Consider the following 25,894-nt stretch of genomic DNA (forward strand, 5'->3'; position numbering starts at 1 on the left):
GCAGTGTGCTGCTCTTGCGTATTGTGACGGGTTCGGTGCCTGGGTCCGATGGTTGAGGCCCTGCTACATGACTTCAGGACTATTTCCCTTGGGTGGTCTCTTCTATGATCCTCCCGGTAAGAGCTGTTTTTCCAGTCTCTTCCTGCCAACATATTCTTACATGTTTATGGCTTGGAGGTAGTTTAAAATAATGAAGCCTTTATTCCATGATTTATCCTCTATTTTTATATATTTAAAAGATGCTCATTTCACGGTTGGTATTTTGTGCATCATGAACTCTCATAGTTACTCATTTGGGAATTTGAGATTTTTTGTATTTCAGTATATAGTTTCGTAGTTTTTTAATCCATTGCAATGTTGATGAAATTGTCATAGTTATTCACTTGTTTTATCATTTAACTATTAAAAAAGATTTATATTTTTTCTATTAGTGATCTCACCACTTGATCTACTGAGTTGTCTTCAGAGAATTCATTAAGATTATGCAATGAAACCCCATACGTGTTTTAAAGTCTAATCGTATTGTATCATTATATCCGTGGTCTTAAACTGTTAGCAGAGTGAGAGAAAAAGTAAATAGTGTGATTTGATCAAATGCCGTGTTTGCATCGCTCTCGCTCACTGCGTCGAGCAAGCGGGGTTCACGGTTTTCCTGTTTACTTGTCACTTTAACTTGGTTACACCGCTTTATTCTCTGTCCCCTGCAGCTTTGAGTTGGTCCCCACCCCCTTTATTTTCTGGTCTTTAATCTTTGCATATTATAACTCTTCCATCATTCCACAAGTGCTCACGCCTCCTTCTCTTTGCATGAAGCACTATGGTAGCAGAGTGTTTGCCAGCATCACCGTTGTTTCAGACCGCTCTGGGCCTGTGTCTTCCTTCCATGATTTGGGAATTGTGAGGCCTTTGGCAAGGAGCTTAGAGTTTCTATGTGTAAAAGGAAGTAATAATAATATTTAGTTCAGAAAGTGTGAAATTTAAATAACGTGTCGTAAATTTTTGAATACTTCGCTGACTACTCAATGCGTTACCTAAAAGGTTTTTTAAAAATCTGATTCAAATATACTATTTTCTTCCAGTCTCCCTCCTAACCCCAAATGGCCAGAACTTGATTTTCCCCTATTATGTTTCTTCACGATGTACTGTTCTTTTGAAGGCGGTGTCTCTTCCCAACCCTCACCCCCCGCCACAGCTGCTTTTCGGATTTCCCTTTTGTTTTTGTTTTTCTGTATTTTGATGATCACGTGACCTGTGTGTGATGCGTGCCTGTGTGTACATGTGCACGCGTGTGCTGTGTGTGCCTGTAAGCGCACATGTGTTTTCATTCTGCCTCTTGAATATGGGGGTTGGTGTCTTTCTTCAGTTTGGGATCCTTGGCAGTTCTCTCTCTGGATGTTGCTTCTGTCTCTGTCCCTCTTTCCCTGGGACCTCAAGTACAAGTATGATGGGCCTTTTGCAGTGGACCGTGTGTCTTCTGTTCTTTTCATTGCTTCTTCTGCTTGCTCTCCAGTTTTGGTATTGTCTGTGTGCTCTGTGTCAGAACCCACCAATCTTGTCCTTTCCTGTGCCATCCGAGTTTTCTGTTAAGCCATCGATGAATGCTTGATGAAAGATAGTTTATTTCATAGGTCTAGAATATCCATGTGATTTCTTCATATGCATTACACTCTACTCATTCAGTTCTCCATCTGTTGCATCCACTTCTGTCCATCTTGTTACCTGTTTCTCTTACCAAGATGATCTTACTTACTTGACAGTCTTTGCTTATTTTTATTCTGAATTATTGGTTGCATTTTCCTTCCCATGTACGTTTCTGGTAATTCTTTGGATGTGTGCCTAACACGGTGAATGAAAGAACATCGAGGGCCAGATGGTTTATTTGGTTGGTCGATAGTCCCTTCTTCTCTTTGGTGCATTGAGCTGGCCGTCGTAGCCCCTGTAATTTGTCCCTGTTTTACCCCTGTGGACACTCTGTGTTTTGATTGAGACCCACTAGGCAGAAGCAGGTTCTTTGTCCTCAGCACTGGAAGGCCTCACAAGCACTAGCTAGTCCTTTCAGGGATTTGGAGCGTCATACTTAGTCTTCTGCCCCATGCAGCTCAGTCGTCTGGCAGCTCCCACGTGGGTGGGTCTGTGCTTGTGGGAAACCCGTTCTCGCTAGCAGAGGCTCATCCCATCCCGTAGGTACTGCGAGGCCACGGTAAGCTTCGCTCGGTCCCGTCCCCTTCACCTCCCACCTTGCCAAAGTCCTATGGGAACGTCAGCGTTGCATCTGGGCCTCCTTGAGTTTCCAGTGTGTCACTGTATGGTGGTGGTGTCCTCTTATCCCAGTGGAGCTGATGTCCTGAGCTGGAATCGGCAAGTGGCCTGGGGACAGAATGGTGCCCCATCATCAGCCTCCCCAGGGAAGGGCTCTCTGTCCTCTGCACGGATCCTTTACCTAGCTCTGGTCATCTGACAGCTTCCTGACTATCGCCAGGAGCACATCTGTGCGTAACCAGCCTTTTCTGGTTGTTAGGATGGAGGCTTTGGCTTGCACCATGTAAGTATGTGTGTATCTTCTCAGGAAGCATAAGTCCCTGATTTAATAAAAAGCTTAGAAATTGTGATTTGTTAATACCTGAAAGATGGTGGTGAGCAAGTTCTTGGTAACTGATGATGCACATAGCGAGTGCCCCATTCCTGCTTTTTTAATTGGATGCAGAGTTCTTTCTTCACTGTACACAAGAATGTGTGATTTTTTCATTCTTTCTTTTAGATTGTGTTCAAATTCCAGTCAGTTAACATATAGTGTAGTATGAGATTCAGGGGTAGAATGGAGTGATTGATCAGTTGCATATAAGACCTAGTGCTCATCACTTCACATGCCCTCCTTAATGCCCATCCCCCAGGTACCCCATCCCCCACCCACCTCCCCTCGGGTGACTCTCACTTTGTTTCCTGGGATTAAGAGTCTCTTATGGTTTGCCTCCCGCTCTGTTTTTATCTCATTGTATTTTTCCTTCTCTTCCCCATGCCCATCAGTTTCGTTTCTTGAATTCCACATATGAGTGACCCAGAGGGCTGACACACCCAGCCAGAGAAGCAGGGCGCCCGGGGCGCAGGGCAGCCCTGAGCCAGCAGGTATCCCCAGGACTTTACAGCAGCTGCTGTGGGAGGCTGAGGTCGGGAGTGCTGGGAGGCAGGAGGCGCGGCCGAGTCCTGGCACCTTCCCCACCAGAGGTCTTCTCCCTACATGCAACGTCGGGCTGCCCCAAACCCTACACGCAACATGTTCGCCAGATGCCCATGCGCCTGGGGGTTGAAATGGCAGGGGTCCGGAGCACCCTGGGTGAAGGAGGACCCCAGAGCTGTGTGGGGCCCCACGGGCCCCTCTCCCGCAGCCTTGTGGCTGCTTCTGCAGCAGAGCTCCTCTTCGCTGGGGACCCGCCCCCCAGACCAACAGACAGCTGAGAGGTGGCCCCCGGGCTCCTACGCCTTTGAGCTCGAGCACGAGCTCCTGCTTGGCAGCCCCTCCGTGGCACCTGCCAACCCAGACCCTCTGCAGGCCAGGCACATGATGGAGGGCTCCTAGGCCCCTGCTGCGGGCTGCCAGGAGACCCCGCCTTAGGCCACGCGATGGCCCTGACCTGGGAAGCTTCCCAACCACCGGCCCTGCAGGAGAGCCTGCCCCAGACCACCAGCCGCCCCACCGCTATACCCATACCAGGACCCGTCCTCGGGGAGAAGCGCCTGGGCTGTTGGGGATCGGTCGGCAAATGACGCCAGGGGCCTACCCCCTGACCTGGAGAGCGTCTGCTGGTACCAGTCCTGTGGCACACAGATGGCAGAGGCAGGGAGGCCCCACTGGAGTAGCGTGCGGGGGGGTGCAGTCCAACTCCAGCCTCAGGGTCATGCCTTCCTCTGTGGCCCTCACACCGTGTTTGCATGTAAACGTCCCCGAGTGCATCCGGCTCTGGCTAAACTGCGTTGGAAGCAGCATGATGGAGAAGGCGGGAGGCCCGGCCTGGTTTCCTCCTCCATGCTAGCCAGACGGGAGACCACCCAGCCGGGACAGCCCCGCCAGGCTGCTGTGCCTGCCGGCCTGGCGGGGTGACACTCACCACGTACCCCCCTCAGCTTGGGCTCCAGTATCCGTGGGCCTGGTCCCCTCAGGGCTATTGGAACACACAAGGCTGTACCCAGGTCCGGGCTCAGCGGCAGAGGGCAGGCCAGGGCAGCTGTTGGGCTGCACGCATGCCGACCTCGGTAGGCCAGCCAGCCCTCAAGAATCACATCCAGGAAAGGAAGTCGGGGTGGGGGAAGGGGAGGTGGGCGGGGGGTGGGGGTGACGGGGTGACGGGCACTGATGGGGGCACTTGATGGGGTGAGCACTGGGTGTTATTCCATATGTTGGCAAATTGAACACCAATAAAAAGTCAATTTACAAAGGAAAAAGAAAGGAACTGACACATGTTTCCTAACTGATGGGAATGCTAAATCCCAGTTAGATATTAGCAAAAATTCAAGATATAACATTTTTCCCATCGATGTTCCAAAGAATAAAAAAAAAAGAATGACACCCAGGGAGAGCCCCTGGTGCTTGAGCAGATGGCTGAGCGGAGAGCAGAGCCTGAAATGACGGTGTAACCCCCCCCCCCACTCACCGAGGCTGGGACAGGTGCCAGCGGGAGGCCCACGGGAGCGCCAGCCTGCCTGTGAGGCAGACCCGGGTGGCTGTGGGTCTGTCCTCAGGTGGGCAGTCCTGGGCACACTTCCCTCCAAACCGCAACTGCCGCCTCTCACACACTTCCTTTCTACGTAGAACATGGAGACTGTTCTCCCTCCACACGTTTTGGGGCAAACTGTTGAAAGATGGGACCTCTCCTCCCTGGCAGATAATCTCTGGTCCTGGGCACTTGTGCGCTAATGTCACCAGGCATCCTGCATTCACTCGAGAAGCGTCGCCAGAGCCTGCCCACAAGCTAGGTCCCCGGTACTGGGGTGCAGCCGAAGTGCTGTGCCCGGGAGGGGCGGTGCAGGCAGATGGGTGAGCCCAGCACTGCAGGGCAAGACTCCTTCCACCGGGTGCCGGAGGGGTGGGGTGTCCTCTGGCTGAAGCTTCGGGATCCTGTGCTCACTTCAGCTTTTCAGAACCTGATGGAGACCTATGTCAGCTCTGCAACGACAATCCTTTTTTCTTGAAAGCTCATCAAATTTCTGAAAACCACAGGTTAGAGCAGACACAGTTCATAAGACACTGAGGAATCCCCTACTTTGGCGTCTGCTTTGTCCATGAGCCAGGGACCTTGTGGCTGGAGTTCCGGAAACGCACACACGCAGAGGAGAGTCTCGGAAGCAAGTGACACACATGGATGCCGACGTGCTTAAATACAGATTTATTGCAAACCAACACTGGAGAGGGGACTTCGCGGGTGGGCACCCTGGTCTCCGCGGACCTCGGCTGACGGAGTTCAGTGGCCAATCTGAGGCGGCCGTGTCTGGAGAGAGAAAACACGCAGGCTGCACCGGCTCCAGGGCCCAGGCCAGCAGCAATGGGCAGAGGACACCCACGAGGTTGGCCCGCCATCGGCCGCATGGCCCAGTGCCCCAGCCCGCCACTCTGACGCTGGTGAGCTGCTGCCACGGCAGGTGGGGTGGGCCAAAACGCAACACTGAACACCACGTCAGATAGAGAAGACGACGAACCACGGAGTCCATGGCTCCCCAGTCTCCCGAGTAGATGGGGTACGGTGCACGTCCCACCTAGTCACACCAGGAGACCCCGACGAGACCATCGAGACCGGTTCTCACTCACGTGCGTGCCATAAGAGCCCTGGGATGTGGGACAGGTTGGCAAATAATGGGGACCCTGAGGATGGGGTCTCAGCAGCTCCAGCAACAGGCTCCGTTCCATCTATGGGGGCAGAGCTCTGCGCCCCCTGGCGACGCTCCTCTCAGCCATCTGGTGTCTGCACCTCCTTCGATGGCACGAGAGACACCCGATACACCCGATGCTTCCCAGGGGCTGCTTCGGACATACTCAGGAATCCCCACCCGTTCCTGGCCACCTCAAGCCACAAACCTGCCCCCACAGATCTGACGAGTCAGCTCCCGCCTACTCAAGCCGTTTGAAGGGGGCCGTTTCTGGAGGAACCATTGCCTAGAAAGGAGTCCTCCTCAGCCCCCAGGACAGCCCCCGAGGGAAGGTCCCAGGAAACCTGCCAGCTGACAGCCCCACAGAGCAGCGGGCATGCGGCCTGTGGTCCTGGAATGGCTCAGGCCCCTCGGGCAGAACAGAGGCAGGAGGAAAGGCCGCGGCTGTGTCTCCCAGGGGGACCTGGTCAGCTCCCCGACGGGGCCCGGGCCCCACAGAGGACGTTGGAGGACAGTTCCTGCTGCGTCTGTGGCCTACTTGGGAAGGTGTCCCCACATCCGGCAGCGCTGACCAAGAGCCCCAGTCTGGTCTCCCCGATGGGGCTGAGCAGCCAGCAGAAGCATGCACACACACCCCAAGCGAGAGCACAAGCATGGGTGTGCAAGAGAGATGACGGCGAGGGCCTCCTAAACCCCCCTCGGCAGCAGCCGGCCCAGAACCCGCTCCCCGGGCCCAGCACGAGGAAAGGAAGCAGAGCCCACGCGGCAGCAGCAGCAGGAGACTGGGTGGCCGGCGTCCCACTCACCCCACGCTGCTCCCCAAGTGTGGAGATGCAGGGTCGGGCGCCGCGGGTTCACCGTTTTTTTAAAAAGATATGTGTATTGGAGTTCAGTTTGCTGTCATGTAGCATAACATGCAGTGCTCATCCCACCATGTGCCCCCCTCAGTTCCAATCACCCAGTCACCCCAACCCCCCACCCACTTCCCCTTCCACTACCCCTTGTTCATTTCCCACAGTTAGGTGTCTCTCATGCTTTGTCACCCTCACCGATATTTTCACTCATTTTCTCTCCTTTGCCTTTATTCCCTTTCACTAATTTTTATATTCCCCAAATGAATGAGACCATATAATGTTTGTCCTTCTCACATTGACTTATTTCACACAACGTAATACCCTCTAGGTCCCTCCACATAGAAACAGATGGTGTGTATTCATCCTTTTGGATGGCTGAGGAATATTCCATTGTATACATAAACCACATCTTCTTTATCCATTCATCTGTCGGTGGGCACCGAGGCTCCTTCCACAGTGTGGCTATTGTGGACATTGCCGCTATAATCATCGGGGTGCAGGTGTCCCGGCGTTTCACTGCGTCTGTATCTTTGGGGCAAATCCCCAGCAGTGGGATTGCTGGGTCGCAGGGCAGCTCTATTTTTAACTCTTTGAGGAAGCTTCACACAGTTTTCCAGAGTGGCTGCACCAGTTCACGTTCCCACCAACAGTGCACGAGGGTTCCCCTTTCTCCACATCCTCTCCAACATTTGTGGTTTCCTGTCTGGCTAATGTTCACCATTCTCACTGGTGTGAGGTGGTATCTCATTGTCCTTCTGAGTTGTGTTTCCCTGATGGCCAGTGATGCGGAGCATTGTCTCATGTGCTTGGTGGCCACGTCTATGTCTTCCTCTGTGACATTTCTGTTCATGTCTTTTGCCCATTTCATGATTGGATTGTTGGTTTCTTTGCTGTAGAGTTGAATGAGTTCTTTAGAGATCTTGGACACTGGCCCTTTATCTGACGGGTCATTTAGAAATATCTTCACCCATTCTGTGGGTTGTCTTTTAGTTTTGTTGAGCATTTCTATTGTTGTGCGGAAGCTCCTCATCTTGATGAAGTCCCAGTGATTCATTTTGGCTCTTGTTTCCCTGGCCTTCATGGATGTATCTTGCAAGAAGTTGCTCTGGCCACGTTCCAGAAGGGTGTTGCCTGTGTTCTCCTCTCGGATTTTGATGGCTTCCTGTCTCACATTTAGATCTTTCATCCATTTTGAGTTTCTCTTTGTGTTCGGTGGTGTGAGAGAATGGTCCAGTTTCATTCCTCTGCGTGTGGCTGTCCAATGTTCCCAACAGCATTTATTGAAGAGGCTGTCTTTGTTCCAGTGGATGGTGTTTCTTGCTTTGTCGAATATTAGTTGACCATAGAGTTGAGGGTCCACTTCTGGATTCTCCGTTCTGTTCCATTGACCTATGTGTCTGTTTTTGTGCCAGGACCACACTGTCTTGATGAGCACAGCTTTGTAGTACAACTTGACATCCAGCATTGTGATGCCCCAGCTCTGGTTTTCTTTTTTCGTATTCCCCTGGCTACTTGGGGTCTTTTCTGATTCTACACTAATCTTCAGATGATTTGTTCCAACTCTCTGAAGAAAGTCCATGGTATTTCGATAGGGATTGCGTTCCATGTGTAAATTGCCCTGGGTCACGTGGATATTTTCCCAATATATGACTTCTTCCAATCAGGAGCATGGAATCGTTTTCCATCTCTCTGTGTCTTCCTCAGTTTCTTTCAGACCTGCTCTGTAGTTTTTCGAGTAGGGATCCTTTACCTCTCTGGTTAGGTGTGTTCCTAGGTATCTGATGCTTTTGGGTGCAATTGTCAATGGGAGTGACTCCTTAATTTATTTTTCTTCAGTCTCATCGTTAGTGTCTAGAAATGCCACTGATTTCTGGGCATTGATTTGGTATCCTGCCACACTGCCGAATTTCCTGTATGAGTTCTAGCAATCTTGGGGTGGAGTCTTGGGTTTTCTAGGTACAGTATCATGTCATCTGCAAAGAGGGAGAGTTTGACCTCTTCTTTGCCAATTTGAATGCCTTTTATTTCTTTTTGCTGCCTGATTGCTGAAGCTAGGACTTGTAGTAGTATGTTGAGTAGCCGTGGTGAGAGTGTACGTCCCTGTCGTGTTCCTGATCTTAGGGGAGAGGCTCCCAGTTTTTCCCCATCGGGAATAATATTTGCTATGGGCTTTCCTTAGATGGCTTTGAAGATGCTGAGGAATGTTCCGTCTATCAGTACAGCGTCAAGAGTTTTGATCAGGAATGGATGCTGTATTTTGTCAAATGCTTTCTCTGCGTGTATTGAGAGGACCATCTGGTTCTTGTTTTTTCTCTTGTTGATGTGACCCATCCCATTGACTGCTTTAAGAGTGTTGAACCAGCCTTGCATCCCGGGGATAAATCCTACTTGATCATGGCGAGTAATCTTCTTTATGTACTGTTGGATCCTGTCGGCTCGTATCTTGTTGAGAATGTTTGCATCCGTTTTCATCGGGGATATTGGTCTATAATTCTCCTTTTTGGTGGGGTCTCTGTCTGTTTTTGGAATTAAGGTGATGCTAACCTCATAGAAGGAGTATGAATGGACCTAAAGTACCACGATGTATAATTTAAAAGCATCAGAGTCAATTTTGTACAAAGTTAACTTACCCTTTATTACAAATAAAATTCATGAAGCAATTATAGAGGTTTATGAAAAACACAAAATACAGAAACAGCACAATGAAAGGGGAGGGGAAGGCTTCAGTTGTGCTGCAGCCATCACGAGCTGCTGCTCGGGGGCCGTGGCTGGTGGCTCCACTGAGGCAGGTGGCAGCTCCAGCCCTTCGATGAACTCGAGACCCAGCACCGGGACCTGCTCCTCCTTCTGGGGTGGCCAAGAAGCAGGTGGCTCCTCCAGGTCAGGACAGTGAATCAGAGGTATGACCACCAGGTACCTTGGCTTGACCTCAGCAGCCGGCATCTCGGCCAGGCCTAGCTCTCAGCACCAGCAGCCGGGACCGGCTTGATCACCTCAGGCCCAGGAACTTCAGCAGGCCCCATAGTCGGCCTCAGGCAGGCTCTTTCCGCAGTGGTTCAGGGTGTTGCTCGGGGTCCGAAGGCGGTAGCTCCCCTGAATGAGGCGGCTGCTCCGCCACATCGATGACCTCGATCGCTGGTGGTGGGGCCTGTTCGGCCTCCAGGGCTCCCAAGGGTGCAGGTGGCTCTTCCAGGTGGGACAGGGATTCAGAGGTCTGACCACCATGTGTCTTGCCTTGTACATAGCAGCTGGCATCAGGGCTCGGGCCCAGCCCTCAGCTCCAGCAGCCCGGACCAGCTCCTTCGCCTGAGACCCTGCAGGTACAGCAGGCCCCAGAGTCGGGGCTCGGGCGGGCTCTTGCGGTGGTTCAGGGTATTGCTTGGGGTCCGAAGCCGGTTGCTCCCCTGAGTGACGTGGCTTGCTCCAGCACATTGATTAGCTGGTGGTGGGGCGCGTTAGGCCTCCTGGGCTCCCAAGGGTGCAGGTGGCTCTTCCAGGTCAGGACAGGGATTCAGAGGTCTGACCACCACGTGTCTTGCCTTGTACAAAGCAGCTGGCATCAGGGCTTGGGCCAAGCTCTCAGCTCCAGCTGCTGGGACCAGCTCCATCCCGTGAGACCCTGAAGGTTCAGCAGGCCCCACCGTCAAAGCTCGGGCGCGCTCTTGGGGTGGTTCAGGGTGTTGCTCGGGGTCCGAAGACAGAGTATCATCTCCAAGAAGACAAAGTATCATCACCAGGATGGACTGTCCACGTCCCTCTCAAATCAAGGACACTCTTACCACCGCTCAACGTGTGTGAGTGCAAGAGCCCTGGGAGGTCTCCCCAGACTGCAGCCCGTGGGGATGGGGTGTGCGCCTACCCAGTGCTCCTGGCCCAGCAGCATGGAGGCTTGATCTGTGTGGCCCACCCTGTCCCCAACTCGGCCACCCCAGTCCTCCTCACCTCCACCCTCAAACTCCACTTGATGCAGGTTTATGAAACGCCAAAGGTAACGCTCCGCACGACAGTCGAGCACTGAGCCTGGCACTTACTGCCCTGTGAATTTCAGCAGCTTTGTCAGGGCAGGAAATTCTGGGGGATCGTGGAAGTCCTCCTCATAGTAGTCCAGCCAGATGGGCAGGAAGGAGGACATGGCGCTGGGGAGGGACAGGTGGGCAGAGGCGTCAGAAGACAGGGCTCCTCACACAGAGGTGTCCCGGGGAAGCCCTGCAGGAACCGGGGCCCTCGGCCTCTCGTGCGGGGCTGTCGGAGGCCAGTGCTGCTCCTTGTCCACCTGCCACCTGGCGGTCTTACCTGCCACAGCCCTGCTCACTGAGGAGGGGCTGGCACGAAGCCTCTGTGCGTGGGAGCCCATGACCAGCAGTGTGACCATCACTGTCTTTCCCGGGGAACCTTCCCTCCTGTGGGTCTGCCCAGCCTCACTCACGAGGGACCCCCAGGGGGTGTCCTTCCACTGACTCTAATCTCCCACGGGCGGGGGCCGTCTGGTCCCTGAGCCCTCACTGGCTCTCCTGAGCACCTGCTGTGCCCCCGGGTCCAGGTGCCACCCGATTGGTGAGTGTGATGCTCCCCACACCCTCTGCTCTGGGTCCCAGGTGTGGGGCAGACAGAGGGTTGGGGGAATGGGCATGGAGGAGGTCCCTTTGGCGTCCCAGTGCTCTAGCACAAAGCCTGCACCCCACCCACGGCTCTCCTTTGCTGTTTTCCTGAAGGGGCCTCAGACCTTTACCCTGTCACAGGAATTGCAGATGTGTGGGGTGAGGGTCCAGCAGCCCCTCTGACCCACAGCCCCCTCGCGGCCCGCCCTCCTGGAGAGGGAAGGCTCCCCTGCATGAGCCAGAGCTCACTCACATTTCCCACTGGTCCCGGATTCCTTCCTTCTTGCAGGAAGCTACGATGCATCGATATCTAGAGGAGGGCGGGGGGCATCATATGAATCATCCTGGGGACCCGACCTCTCCTCATACCTGCTGTCACCCTCTGACCTCCGACTAGTCCAGAGCCCTGGGGGGCCGTCCGCTCTGTGTGTGGGGCCACGGGCAGCTCCTGGAGAAGTACCTGCACCTGCTGGCACTTTCTGAATGATTGAGGAATGAAAGGGCTCCAGCCAGGCCCTGGCTGATATCCAAGTGGGCCTGGGTGCCCAGGTGTCCCCGGGGACCCCTACTCCAAATGCCCCAGGATACAGACCCCAGATGGACTCCCTTTCAATGGCAAAAGAGGCCAGCTCAAGACCCTGGTGACGGTGGGGAGGCGGCACACGCTTTGTCATGGGGAGAGAACGATGACTGCTGAGCACAAGCACAGCCCCTCTAGCCGACCTGCCACAGGCCAGGCCCCGGGGCTGCCCTACAGGACCCAACTAGGCCCCGTGTGACTCTACTCCAGTCGGAGCAGCAGCCCGAGGGGCCGGGAAGTTCAACCACATTCCCCAAGACTCCCAACCAGTAGGTATCCCATCCCCCTGGGCTGTGGAGGGTCAGGGAGCTCACTTTGCAAACAGCAGGTCCAGCACCTCTTCAGGGGTGCCATACTCTTCCACAACATTTAGAAATTCAAATAGGGACAGATTGTCCAAGCGCAGCAAGGCAGGCACCAGTTCTTCTACCTGCTGCTCCAGCAGCTCCCTCCGGCTGGGGGTGGTCGGGCAGATCCGATTCCTTCTCAGGGCTGAGGCCCTTTCAGCCTGAGGTGGGACAGAGGGGACGTGCAGCCTGCACTGTAGCCTCCAGACCACCTGGGAGTTTGACCGCAGACTGAAGCCCGAGCTCAGTGGCTGGGGGGGGCAGGGGGGGCAGGAGTGCCCACAGCAGGAACTCGGGGCTTGACGCCTGCAGCTCAGTCACTTAGCATCTGACTCTGGGTTGTGGCTCAGGTCATGGTCTCAGCATCCTGAGATCCCGCCCCTGGCAGGCTCTGCGCTTGGGGCAGAGTGTGCTTGAGGAGACTGTGTCTCCCTCTTCTGCTCCCTGCTTCTCTGCCTGTCTCTTAAACTATCCAACAAAGAAATAATCTTAGAGGATACATTTTTTTAAAAATATGGATCAATACAAGGATCTCAAGTGGGAGGGGTCAGTATCCCAGGGCCGCTTGTCAGCTGAGTATTAACAGCACCTCCCTGCATTAACGGCTTCACCCCTTGAATTTGACCACATGTCCCTCTCTCGAGGTGCCCACACGGAGACCTTTCCTTGGGTAGGGGGGCCCAGGGCCTGAGGGCTGCAGAATGTTCAGCGCCGCCCTGTGATTTGGCAACAGAAGGGAATCACATTGAACTCCTGCATCAGTGAAGGGCTCAGTGGCTGTGGGAACCAACTGGCCTTCTGACATATTGTGCAGCACACGAGGCCCCTTTGCCTGACCCCGGGAGCGGGGGCAGGGATGCGCTCCTTCAAAACCTAACTGCAGAGCGATAGACATAGTACAGTGAACCCCGTGTCCCTTTGGGGAAAAGTCTCCCAACTCACCAGGACCATGCTCAAGCCTTGGAGAAAGAGGGGAAGGACGTCAGGCCAATGGGGCCTCCTAGGAGCACCAGTTAGGAGAAAGCATAGCACAGTGCAAACTACTGGAGACCACGTGCGATGAGACACGATGTGTCTCTTTTTCAAAAGTTTTTATGGGCAGCCCGGGTGGCTCAGTGGTTTAGCACTGCCTTCAGCCCAGGGCGTGATCCTGGGGACCCAGGATCCAGTCCCACATCAGGCTCCCTGCATGGAGCCTGCTTCTCCCTCTGCTTGTGTCTCTGCCTCTCTCTCTCTGTCTCTCGTGAATAAATAAATAAAATCTTTAAAAAGAAAGCATTATAAAAAAGTTATTATTTATTCTCGAGACACGGGGTTGGGGGCAGACCCACAGACAGAGGTAGAAGCAGTCCCCATGCAGAGAGCCCGAGGCGGGACTCGATCCCGGGTCTCCAGGATCAGGGCCTGGGCAGAAGGCAGGCGCTAAACCACTGGGCGACCAGGCATCCCCTGAAGGCTCTATTCTGATATTCCTACAAATCTGTGCACAGGGACTCTGCATCTGGCCCAGGCAGGGGCAGGGCCATGTGGGCAAGTTTGGGGAGGAGGGGAATCCAGACCCCTGTAGCAGCAGAAGTCTAGCGGGGAGCCCAGGGAAGCAGCAGGCTGGCTTCTGGGACCCGGGGCCCTTCCTGCTGCATCGGGGTCCTGGGTGTCGGGTGGCCCCAGCCCCTGCACTCACCTTGAACCCTTGCAGGCCTCCATTAGCTGTGCTGGGCTCCTTCCTGATCACCACCGGGGTGTGGGGGATGTCCTCTTCCTCCCGCCTCCGCCGCCACCCATTGTCCCATGTGGAGCTCTGTAAAGTCAGTGCGGGGCAGCCAGGCAGGAGGCCTCAGCACCCGGTCTGGCCGCCTCGGCCGGGCCGCACACCCTGCTGACTCCATTGCAGACACACACAGCCGGCACACACCTCCCCCAAGGAGAGCAAAGGGGTGCTGCTGCAGGGCCTTGGGTTAACTCTGGGGCGGGTAAGAGGCGCCTCGGGAATCCTGTTTCTACCCTGCCCACCGTGACATCAGGGTGACCCTGAAGGGATCACCGGGGACCCTGCTGCCCTGCAAGGTCCTCCAGCCTGGATGTGACCTGCCCACACATCCCTGGTTCCCTGAAGAGGAGGGGATGGGGCTGCCCAGGATGGCTGGCACAGGTGGCCTGGCCTGGCCTGGCCTGGTCTGCTCTGTATTACCCTCCGGCGCCTCCTGAAAAACTCCCTGAGGCGTTGGGTTTGACGGTGGCACCAAAGTCTCCAGCATTCGAAGCAGACGCATCCCTGGGGTTCCTGGCGTTGCTCGAAACTGGGAAAGCCAGAAGGGAACATCTTTCAGTAGCAGAAGTCTCCTGAAAGTGAGCCTGAGGTGGGGATCACTAGACTGTGGGGGCCCGGGTGCAGGGGTTCCCAGTTCTGTTGGCCTCTGTTGTGAAAGAAGTGACCTCACTGCCTGGGATCCCCTCCCTGAGTCCACTCCTGGAGGAAGCTTCAGGAGCAGCGCTTGGGGCTGCCGACGGCTCCCCCTTCCCTGCAGGCACAAAGATACTTTTTATGTACAAAAACTTGTACATAAGTGATCTTGATCCACGGTATTCAAATGTTTATGATTTCGAATGATTTATATGGTCAAAATATAGGACCAAACCACATAAATGCTTGCACATAGAGGATATTCATTTACAATAACAGAAAACTGTAAATCATCCAAATGTCTATTAGCAAGCAAAGGGTTAAAAAGTTGTGTTATGTTTATACAATGGAATAATTCGCAGCGGTAAGCAGGAATGAGCTGCTTATGCACGCAACCACACAAACGAACGTCAGAAATAGGAAAATAATGAAAAATGAAAAAAAGAAAGAATGGAAAATAAAAACTTGTTACAGAAGAGTAAATGCTCTAGAATTCCCATTTATATGAATCTCTAGAAAGATAAAGATTTAGTGACAGGAAACAGCAACGATTGCCTTCCCCTGGGGCTGAAGTGAGAAAATGATTTGGAAAAGACTGAGAAAACATGATAGGAATAATGTAAAGATCCTACATCTTTTTTTTCCTTTTATTATTTTTTTATAAATTTATTTTTTATTGGTGTTCAATTTGTCAACATGTAGAATAACACCCAGTGCTCATCCCGTCAAGTGCTCACCTCAGTGCCCGTCACCCACTCACCCCCACCCCACCCCGCCCTCCTCCCCTTCCCTCACCCCTATTTCGTTTCCCAGAGTTAGGAGTCTCTCATATTCTGTCTCCCTTTCTGATATTTCCCACTCATTTTTTCTCCTTTCCCCTTTATTCCCTTTCACTATTTTTTATATTCCCCAAATGAAATAGACCATATAATGTTTGTCCTTCTCCGATTGACTTATTTCACTCAGCATCGTACCCTCTGGTTCCATCCACGTCGAAGCAAATGATGGGTATTTGTCGTTTCTTTGATGGTTGTACTGGTTCCCAGGTGTATAAATTTGTCAAAACTCACCAAATTTACCCTAGGTGAAATTCAGTACATTTTATTGTTTGTAAATGACATCTCAGTAGAGTTGATTGAGAAACAATAGAATGCACAAAAATGTCAGTATTTAAGACTGATAAAATAGTAAATTGTCTTGAATGAAAATGAGACCCAGCGGCCCAGATTGATTTGGTAGCAACGGAGAAAAAAAGGATTGTGATTTATTGAGTACCTACTAGGTATAAAGCATTCTGCTAAGCACTAGAATGTGCTATTTTATTTTATGTTTTTAAATTAACCCAGAGCGTAGTAGTATTAATCCACTTTACAGGTGAAGAAACTAATACTTAGGGAGTTTATGTTCCTAGACCACGTGCCTGTTCTCACACCCAGTTAAGTGGTCACGCCAGGCCCCAACTCCAGCCGCGTGGGACTCTAAACTACTCCTATTTTTCTGCCATCTTCGTTATATTTCCTAAAGAACAGGAATAGAAGTCAAGAAGAACAAAAAAAATCTTAGAAGGATATTATATTTAGAAATAACTGTACAATTGAGAAACTAAGATCACATTCCACATAGTTTTGGTATTGCTTAAGGATTGCTAAGAGTTTGGAATCCCTTGCTAATAAACATCTGCTCTCTGTCTCAGCTCACGCCAGCAGATGAGACATACACAGCACAAAGAAGTGTTGTAGTACAAACTCCAGACCTCAGAGTTCCAAAAGGAAAGTGATCTCCCTCAGAGCCCATTAAAACTGCCCTCACTTGAGCGGCATGCATGCAGCGGGGTGGTTTCCATGCCTCAGATGCTCCTCCGGCTTCAGAACCACAGGGAGCAGGAATTCAAGTTGGCCTTCTCCAGTAGCTCTACCCCCATTGATTCAGTGGTGGCTGCCTTGAGGTCCTGCCTCAGTTCCCTTTAACCCTGAACCCGCCCCAACTTCCTGAAATTCCTTTAGGTCAGTGAATTATCTAGAACCAGGATTGACCTTCAGAGTTGTTTGGAACACACCTGAATCTACAATTAAGCACAACCTTGCTATTTTTTCCTCTAGTTTCTAATAGAATATGGCTGCACAGTATTTTACTACTATTCAGAAGACTATAGATATAGATGTATCTATCTTGTTCTTCTCGTTCTATTACTCGACTCCAGATAATTTCAAAATTAATTACCTCGCTGATGAAATGACTTTAGAATTAGAATATTGTGTGTCATAACTGTAGGTATTGTTAATTTGGTTTTAACCAAAGAATTTTGACTTCTCTTACTGGACAATTACTTGTTTATTAACAATAGTAAAACATGAGGCCTTTATGGGATTTTTTTTAAAATTTCTATGAGGAAAAATCATTACCCCTTCAGAAAATTTCTGGTTAAGTTTCCAGTAAAAAATAAAACAAACAAACAAACAAACAAACAAACAAAACCACCCATTTTAAAACAGATTCATTATATTCAGACCCATAATGGGCTATGAAGAAAATTCTTTTCTCAGATCTTTGAACACTGAAGTGCCCCAGGGCTCAGGCCCTGGTCCTTTCTGTTTACAGTCACCACTCCGGGGTCCGGGTCCGGGTCCGGAGTGGTATCATCTCCTGTCCTGCCGTTCAGTGCTGTTTATAGGTGGACACCTCCCACATTCATCATTCTTCCACTGAATTGTAATATCCAACTACTCATTTAACCTCTTCTCATTTCTGCAAATAAACATGATCTCACCCAACTCCACCCAAACAATATTCATCTGTAGTCTTCACCCCTATGACTTGATTGCAAGGCTGTCTTCCCAGTTACTCAGCCCCCAGACCTCAGAGTTGTCTTTAATTCCTTGCTGTCTTTCAAACCCCCATCCAGTGCATCAGCAAAATACCTTATATCTTGACCTTCAATATAGATCCAAAATCCAGCTGTTTTCTATTATCTCCACTGCGAGATCCTAATTCAAGTGACCATCTTCTCTTGCCTGAATTCTTCTGAAGTCTTTTGTGGGGTTTTCCTGCCTTTCCCCATGCCCCACTGTAAGATTCTACACAGAGCAGCCATTTCGATCCAGTTAAAGCAAAAGTAAGATCCTATAACTCTTCTGAAACCATTTGAAGGCTCACCCAGTCCAGTCAGTATAAAAGCCAAAGTGAGGATGGTGGTCAAAAGGCCTATGTGATCTGTCTGCCCTTCCTTGTCTCTTTTATCACAACCTCTATGTCTGCCTTCCTGACTACTCTGTATCTTCCTTTACTGTTTCTCAGAAACCCATACAACTGTCCACTCTTGGACTCATTCTAGCTCGTTCCCTCGCCTAGAAAATTCTTTGTCTAGAGTTTCTCTTAGAAAGCCTTCTCTTGCTTCAAGTCTGTTCCCAGAGGTACCTGTTCATGAAGGCCTACACTGATCATTTATTCAAACAAATATTCAAAGTAAATCCCATCTCCGTGGCACTCCTCATTTCCGTTGTCCTGCTCCATTTTTTCGTTGCTACACGTCTCTTTCTAAAACGCAATATGATGCTTTGTGTTCTAATTACCGGCTTCCCACTCTAGGAGCTTCACCAGAGCAGGAACTTTTGTATCTTTCCGTCTCTGCTCTACCCAACGAGGTGAAGACAGTGCTTTACATAAGATAATAGCTTATTGAATAATTGAACAAAGTATGAGGTATGGGTGGTATGGCCATAGACTTTCAGAGTAAAAATCAAAGTCCAAAGGTTACAATCAGGGTCCTACATATTCTGGTCCCGGAATGCTCTCTAAACTGCACCTCGATGGAGTCCATTAAAGTCATGCTCCTCCTTCATGGGCCCTCTGAGACCCAGTTATCTCTGCTGCGGGACAGTTATCTCACTTTGTAACTCTCTGTAATTCATTCATGTGATTTTTTTTTTCTTTCAAGATTTGATTTGAACTCAAGTTAATTACCAATTAGTGTAGTATTAGTTTCAGGGGTAGAATTTAGTGATTTTTCACTTGCATAGAACACCCAGAGTGTACATTACATGACGTGCCCTTCTTCATTTAATGCCCATCATTCATTTACCCCACCCCCCTCCGCACCTCCCCTGAGCAACTCTCAGTTTGTTCCCCAGAGATAAGAGTCTCTTGCGGTGTGCCTCCCTGTCTGATTTCTTGATCAATGTCTGTCTCTGCACCATAAGCTTCAGGAGACTGGGTTCTTTGTTTGGTTTTGTTAGTAATCATTTTCCCTGTACCAACCATATTTCTGGCTCAATAAAAATGTGAATGAATCATGGATGGATGGATGGATGGATGGATGAATAAACAAAAGTAATGAGTAAGTTTTTTGTCCAGATTCAAAGAATAGTATTAAATCAAAGTATAGTTTGAGGAGGGTGACTGGGTCCAATTGAGGCCATTCAGACACGTGTCTTTGGTGCTGTAACTTAAGGATAGATTTTTTTTCTTGATAGAAAAAGCGATTTATTGATACAGATATTGACATCACATAAGTGGTTTTTGTTGTGCCCAAGATTTCATATCCGAGAAACCACCAAGGAGCCGACACCAAAGCAAACACACGAGGGTTTATTTAGAAGTTCGAGCTTGGGTCCAAGTATACCCGACACAGGGGAGCAGGGACTTGGACCCCGAGGTGGGTTCCAGCTTAGTTTTATGGGCTGGTCTAGGGAACCTCCAGAAGGGGTGGAGGAATTTTTCAAGTTCTGTTTACATTCTGATATGGGGCTTTCAAGGGCCTTGAGCTCTGTTCTCATTCTAATATGGGCCTTTCTAGGGCATTAAGCTGTAAGCTGGGTTTTTTTCCCTGTAACTGAAGTAATGTCAAGTTCAGCTCTGATTCCCAGGGCCTGGGATGGCCGTACCTGTGCTAACGCTGAACTTAACGTGGAATGGCCTTATTTTCTCCGCCTCCACAGTTTTCTGTAAGGATTACAACTTAAAGCAATTTTAGGAGCTAACAGAAAATTCTAGGTAGGCTGCTTCTATGTAGGGCTGCAACTAGTATAAGACCGATGTCTATAGATCAGAATAGCTGGCCATCAGGAAGAAAAGCTAGTCATGGGAACCCTGGGTGGCGCAGCGGTTTGGCGCCTGCCTTTGGCCCAGGGCGCGATCCTGGAGACCCGGGATCGAATCCCACGTCAGGCTCCCAGTGCATGGAGCCTGCTTCTCCCTCTGCCTGTGTCTCTGCCTCTCTCTCTCTCTCTCTCTCTCTCTGTGTGTGTGTGTGACTATCATAAATAAATAAAAATTAAAAAAAAAATAAAAGAAAAGCTAGTCATTAGTGGGCAAGAGCCAGGGCAAACCAGTCCATGGAACTGAAATTAAAATAACATAAACTGTCTGACTCTGGCTGGGAGCTGAGGTAGAGTCAATTATTTGCTTATCAATTTTTTTTAAGAATAGATATTAAGGGATCCCTGGGTGGCGCAGCGGTTTGGCGCCTGCCTTTGGCCCGGGGCGCGATCCTGGAGACCCGGGATCGAATCCCACGTCGGGCTCCCGGTGCATGGAGCCTGCTTCTCCCTCTGCCTGTGTCTCTGCTTCTCTCTCTCTCACTGTGTGCCTATCATAAATAAATAAAAAATTAAAAAAAAAAAGAATAGATTTTAAAACCAGTAGAAAAGAATGAAATACATACCTGTCAGTCAATCCTCTGAAAGTATTTTGTTCACAACCAAAATGTTAATAGGTGCTGAGCAACTGTCAATTTAGAATATAATCTCTAACATGTTTTAAGTGTATTGACATAAAACATTGCAATGTTTTAACATGTGTTAAACATTAAATGTGAGGTTTTGATTGTTACTTGGGTGATTTTCTATGACTCTCAATTGAGTCATTGAAAAATATCACTATGTAAAGACACTTTGATTTAACTGTCCCACCTGTAATATGGGGGTGGGGGTCAAGATTTCCTGAAAAGGATTCTAGGAGGTTGTTTCCAAAGCAGGGCTCATTATTTCAGAGGATAACATGTAAAGGGAAATAATAAGTTGTAATTATATAAATGATGGATGTCCCCTTCTAGCTGCATTGGTACCTTTCAGAAGTAGGATTTTTTCAGGTAAATAACCTCAGCTCATGTTAAGAGAAGTTTGTATTTTGACCGAAGGGCAAATTCAACCTGAAAAAAAATGTAGTGTTCCGAGTTTGGTTTCCTCCAAGTGCCCTATCCTGGAAATCTCACCAACTTTTCTCAACTATTTATGAATTCTTATCATTACAAGGGGGGAAAAAAGTCGACATTTGTAACACTTGTCACTCTTGGTGGCTTGAGAAAAGTGCAAAAACAGTTGAACTCCTTCCCAGTTAAGTGAAAAAGTCAAGAGAAGGTTCAAAAAAGAAGAAGGAGGAGGAGGAGGAGAAGAAGAAGAAAAGAGGAAGAGGGTACTTCATGTATTTCACACAGTGGGGATTCGCTGAAAGAATTCTGGGTTGAGTGTAACTGACATGTTGTATAGTAAAGATGTCTCTTAGCAGTGGAAACTTAATAGATTTAGCGAAATGGTAATACCTTCCAGAGCCTAGATTGCTTACTGAGGCAGGACTACATAAAGTGATGTCGGAGGGAGGGATTTATCTAAAAACTAGCTTTGTCCTGGGTCACTGAGTTTCGGCATGATCTTGCAAAAAACAAGGGGAAAAATGATTTTGTATGACTATAAACTTTCTGACCCGTGATGAAGTATAGAGAAGGCATAAAAATGAGAGATGAAAATAGAAGGGAATCAAAAAATCACCGGGATGAGGTCACTTTTGCTGGGAACTATGAAAGGAAGCACACACACTTCCAGTGTGCTTCCTGCCGTTTTGTTCATAAACAGCAGAACCACTTTAAGAAAAATGTGTTTGTCTCTGTTACCTTCCTGCGGCCTCTCTGTACTTTCTGCATCCCATCTCTGTCCATATCGCTGAGAACTGGGATGATGCTCCCTTGGACCCATGGATGGTGAGTAGGGAAGGAAGCTCAGAGGTGAGCATAGTCCCTCTGCTCTATAACTGCCATCTGTGTGTCAGAAACAGCATGGTTTGGGATTTTTCGCTACCTGAAGGTGACAAGCTAGCCTGTTCCTGTTTCACAGATGCCAGCAGAAGACACAAGGCTTCTGGGTCAGTGGCCTAAGACTTGGTTACCTATGGCAGAAGCATCCAGAGCTTCAGGTCGGTTCATGTTGGTTCTCATGCCTACCTCGTTCCACAGGAACATCGCAAAGACCTCAGCATGCAGCCTGTACACTCATGAGTGTGTTCCCAGAGAGGAAAACTGAGTTTTAGAGCAAGAGCAGACAGGCCGGCTCTGTGTCTAGGAGGAAACGTCTCCTCATCCCTCAAAGTTACTCAGGACAAATACAATCCTGAGGGGTGGCCCCAGATAGAGCGTGGTCAGGACTTTGCATTTCTTGTAGGTACAAGGAGTACATTTAGGGACACTTGTGGCCAATGGCAGGTTACCTCTCCCCATGCTCGGACAAAGACCCACTCCTGCCACTCATATGGCTCAGCTACTCTTCAGGTTACACACCTCAGTCCCTAAATCCATAGGTCCTGGGTGTAAACCCCAGTTTTACCAGTTATTAGCTTCAAACAAGTTATTTAACCACTTTGTGCCTTGGTTTCCCATCAATGAATAGGACAATAATGAAACCACTTGCTAGGATTAAATGAGTTAACACACGTATTGCACTTAGAACAGGTCCTAGTCCGCAGTAAGTAGTATTTCTGTCTCATCATGTATTTCGCTTCTAACTTTCCAGTGACCGTTTGGATAATTTCATATTTTTTCATTCTAATTCCTCAACCAGGATTTCATGAGAAAATTAAGCCCTCATGCCCCCACACCTGCATCATAAGCAATGACTTAATTTCTCCCCTATGCTTCTAGGACGTTAGCTATCGACCCTCCTAAAAGAATTGAGAAAATGATGACTTGAATTAGGTTCCATGGTCTGTCCTTCAGATTGGAATCCCAGGGTTAAAATTTAATTTTTGAGGTCCCTGGGTAGCTCAGTGGGTTGAGCAACCGACTCTTGGTTTCTGCTTGGGTCACAATTTTGGGGTCCTGGGATCAAGCCCCAAATCAGGCTCTGAGCTCAGTGGGACATCTGCTTGAGGTTCTGTCCTCCTCCTCTCCCCCTCATGCTCCCTATCTCTTTTTCTGTCTCTCTAAAAAATAAATAAATCTTTTGAGATAAAAAGCTTTTTTTTTTTTTTTTTGCCCTTAATGGACAGACCTCAGTGTAGGCTACCATATATCTATCTCCCTTGCCATTCCGTAGGGGCCACAGTTCTTCTAGTCAGGGGCTCTCCTTGGATCAGGGAACAGTCTAGTGCTGTTGGCCTCTGCAGCCCATCCCATTCGTCACTGTGTGGCTGGACCTACTACCACTAAGTCTGACACCAGTCGATACAGCAAAATGATTTATTTAATCAGTCAATGAAGGGTGTAGCCAGGACCATCATCGATAGCTTATTCCCCCTTCCCCGACTCTATTTTTTTCTTGAATTTGAATCCTAGTATGAATGACTTTAAGGGGAATTTCTTTTATCTCTTCCACTTAGTTCTGTAAGAAGTAAACTGGAAGATGCGGTACATCATCTGCAGATAAATACACTTTCCAATGTCTTTTAGAATACCCTCAGCTAACTTTTGCAACAAGGCTAACAGAAGATAGTTTATACATACCCAGGAGATTTTGGAAAATATGCTCCAGGCACATTGCTTTCTGGTGATAAAGATTAGAAAATCTAGGAAAACAAGAGTGTTTGACAGATCCTAGATGGTTTCCCTCCAAAATCCTATATCTCACATAGACTGTCAGGAAATACTGGATCACATTCAGTGCAGATCTGGAGGTTCTGACAGGAGACTCATATGCTTCAAATATCAGGCTGGCAGAAGACAGAATGCCATTGCATTGCACAGGTTTTGGCACTTGACAAATTATTGGTCCTGGGCGCTATCGCACTTCCATCTGAGATCGGCCACAGGCTGTCTGAAAATAAAAGTAGTTCCCCAAAAGAGATCTTAAGATATTTGGACTCAGATAAATTCCGGTTGAGACCCCAGAATTCTTACCATATTGATTTCATTTTGAAAAAATTTTTTTTATTTATAAATTTATATTTTATTGGTGTTCAATTTGCCAACATATAGCATAACACCCAGTGCTCATCCCATCAAGTGCCCCCCTCAGTGCCCATCACCTAGTCACCCCCACCCCTCAACCATCTCCCCTTCCACCACCCCTAGTTCGTTTCCCAGAGTTAGGAGTCTCTCATGTTCTGTCTCCCTCCCTGATATTTCCCACTCATTTTTTTCTCCTTTCCCCTTTATTCCCTTTCACTATTTTTTATAGTCCCCAAATGAATGAGACCATATAAGGTTTGTCCTTCTCCAATTGTCTTATTTCACGCAGCAGAATACCCTCCGGTTCCATCCATGTCAAAGCAAATGGTGGGTGTTTGTCGTTTCTAATGGCTGAGGAATATTCCATTGTATACAGGGACCACACCCTCCTTATCCATTCATCTTTCGATGGACACCAAGGCTCCTTCCACAGTTTGGCTACTGTGGACATTGCTGCTAGAAACATCAGGGCGCAGGTGTCCCGGCATTTCATTGCATCTGTATCTTAGGGGTAAATCCCCAGCAGTGCAACTGCTGGGTCATAAGGCAGATCCATTTTTAACTCTGGGGATCCTCCACAGAGTTTTCCAGAGTGGCTGTACCAGTTCACATTCCCACCAACAGTGCAGGAGGGTTCCCCTTTCCCACATCCTCTCCAACGTTTGTGGTTTCCTGCCTTGTTAATTTTCCCCATTCTCATGGTGTGAGGTGGGATCTCCTTGTGGTTTTGATCTGTATTTCCCTGATGGCCAGTGATGCGGAGCATTTTCTCATGTGCTTGTTGGCCACGTCTATGTCTTCCTCTGTGAGATTTCTGCTTATATCTTTTGCCCATTTCATGATTGTATTGTTTGTTTCTTTGCTGTTGAGTTGAATAAGTTCTTTTTAGACCTTGTATACTTGCCCTTTATCTGATATGTCATTCGCAAATATCTTCTCCCATTCTGTAGGCTGTCTTTGAGTTTTGTTGACGGTATCTTTTGCTGTGCAAAAGCTTCTTATCTTGATGAAGTCCCAGTAGTTCATTTTTGCTTTTGTTTCTCTTCCCTTCATCGATGAATCTTCAAGAAGTTACTGTGGCCACGTTTGAAAAGGGTGTTGCCTGTGTTCTCCTCTGGGATTTTGATGGATTCTTGCCTCACATTTAGATCTTTCATCCATTTATCTTTGTGTATGGTGTGAGAGAGTGGTCCAGTTTCATTATTCTGCATGTGGCTGTCCAATGTTCCCAGCATCATTTATTGAAGAGACTGTCTTTCTTCCAGCGGATAGTCTTTCCTTCTCTGTCGAATATTAGTTGACCATCGAGTTGAGGGTCCACTTTTGGATTCTCTATTCTGTTCCATTGAACTATGTGTCTCCTTTTGTGCCTATACCACACTGACTTGGTGAGCACAGCTTTGTTGCGCAACCTGAAATCCGGCATTGTATTGCCCCCAGCTGTCGTTTTCTTTTCTAATATTCCCCTGGCCATTCACGGTCTTTTCTGATTCCACACAAATCTTAAAATAATTTGTTCCAACTCTCTGAAGAAACTCCTTGGTATTTTGAGAGGGATTGCATTAAGTGTGTAAATTGCCCTGTGTCATGTTGACATTTTCCCAATATTCTTCGAATCCATGAGCATGGAATATTTTTCCATCTCTTTGTGTCTTCCTCAGTCTCTTTCAGAAGTGTTCTGTCATTTTTTGGGTAGAGATCCTTTACCTCTTTGGTTAGGTTTATTCCTAGGTAGTGCATGCTTTTGGGTGCCATTGTAAATGGGGTTGACTCCTTAATTTCTCTTTCTTCAGTCTCATTGTTAGCGTCTAGAAAGGCCACTGATTTCTGGGCATTGCTTTTGTACCCTGCCACACTGCCAAATTGCTGTATGAGTTCTAGCAATCTTGGGGTGGAGTCTTCTGGGTTTTCTATGTAGAGTATCATGTCATCTGCGAAGAGGGAGAGTTTGACTTTGCTGATTTTAATGCCCTTTATTTCTTTTTGTTGTCTGATTGCTGAGGCTAGGACTTCCAGTAGTATGTTGAATATGGTGAGAATGGACATCCCTATCTTGTTCCTGATCTTAGGGGAAAGGCCCCCAGTGCTTCCCCATTGAGAATTATATTTG

At 49.0% G+C, this 25,894-nt stretch overlaps 1 protein-coding gene and 1 long non-coding RNA gene across 2 annotated transcripts in view; both read left to right on the plus strand.

Moving 5' to 3' along the window:
• LOC140599794 (adenylate cyclase type 1-like) overlaps nt 1-25,894 on the plus strand; it is a 240,582-nt gene that overhangs the window by 198,555 nt on the left and 16,133 nt on the right. The window lies entirely within an intron of this gene.
• Nucleotides 75-10,287, plus strand: LOC140599801 (uncharacterized). The gene is made up of 3 exons (XR_012002803.1): nt 75-116; nt 9,956-10,030; nt 10,261-10,287. It is a non-coding gene; the product is annotated as an uncharacterized lncRNA (long non-coding RNA).

This window comes from Vulpes vulpes, chromosome 7 (assembly GCF_048418805.1).
Source record: "Vulpes vulpes isolate BD-2025 chromosome 7, VulVul3, whole genome shotgun sequence".
Classification (NCBI taxonomy): domain Eukaryota; kingdom Metazoa; phylum Chordata; class Mammalia; order Carnivora; family Canidae; genus Vulpes; species Vulpes vulpes.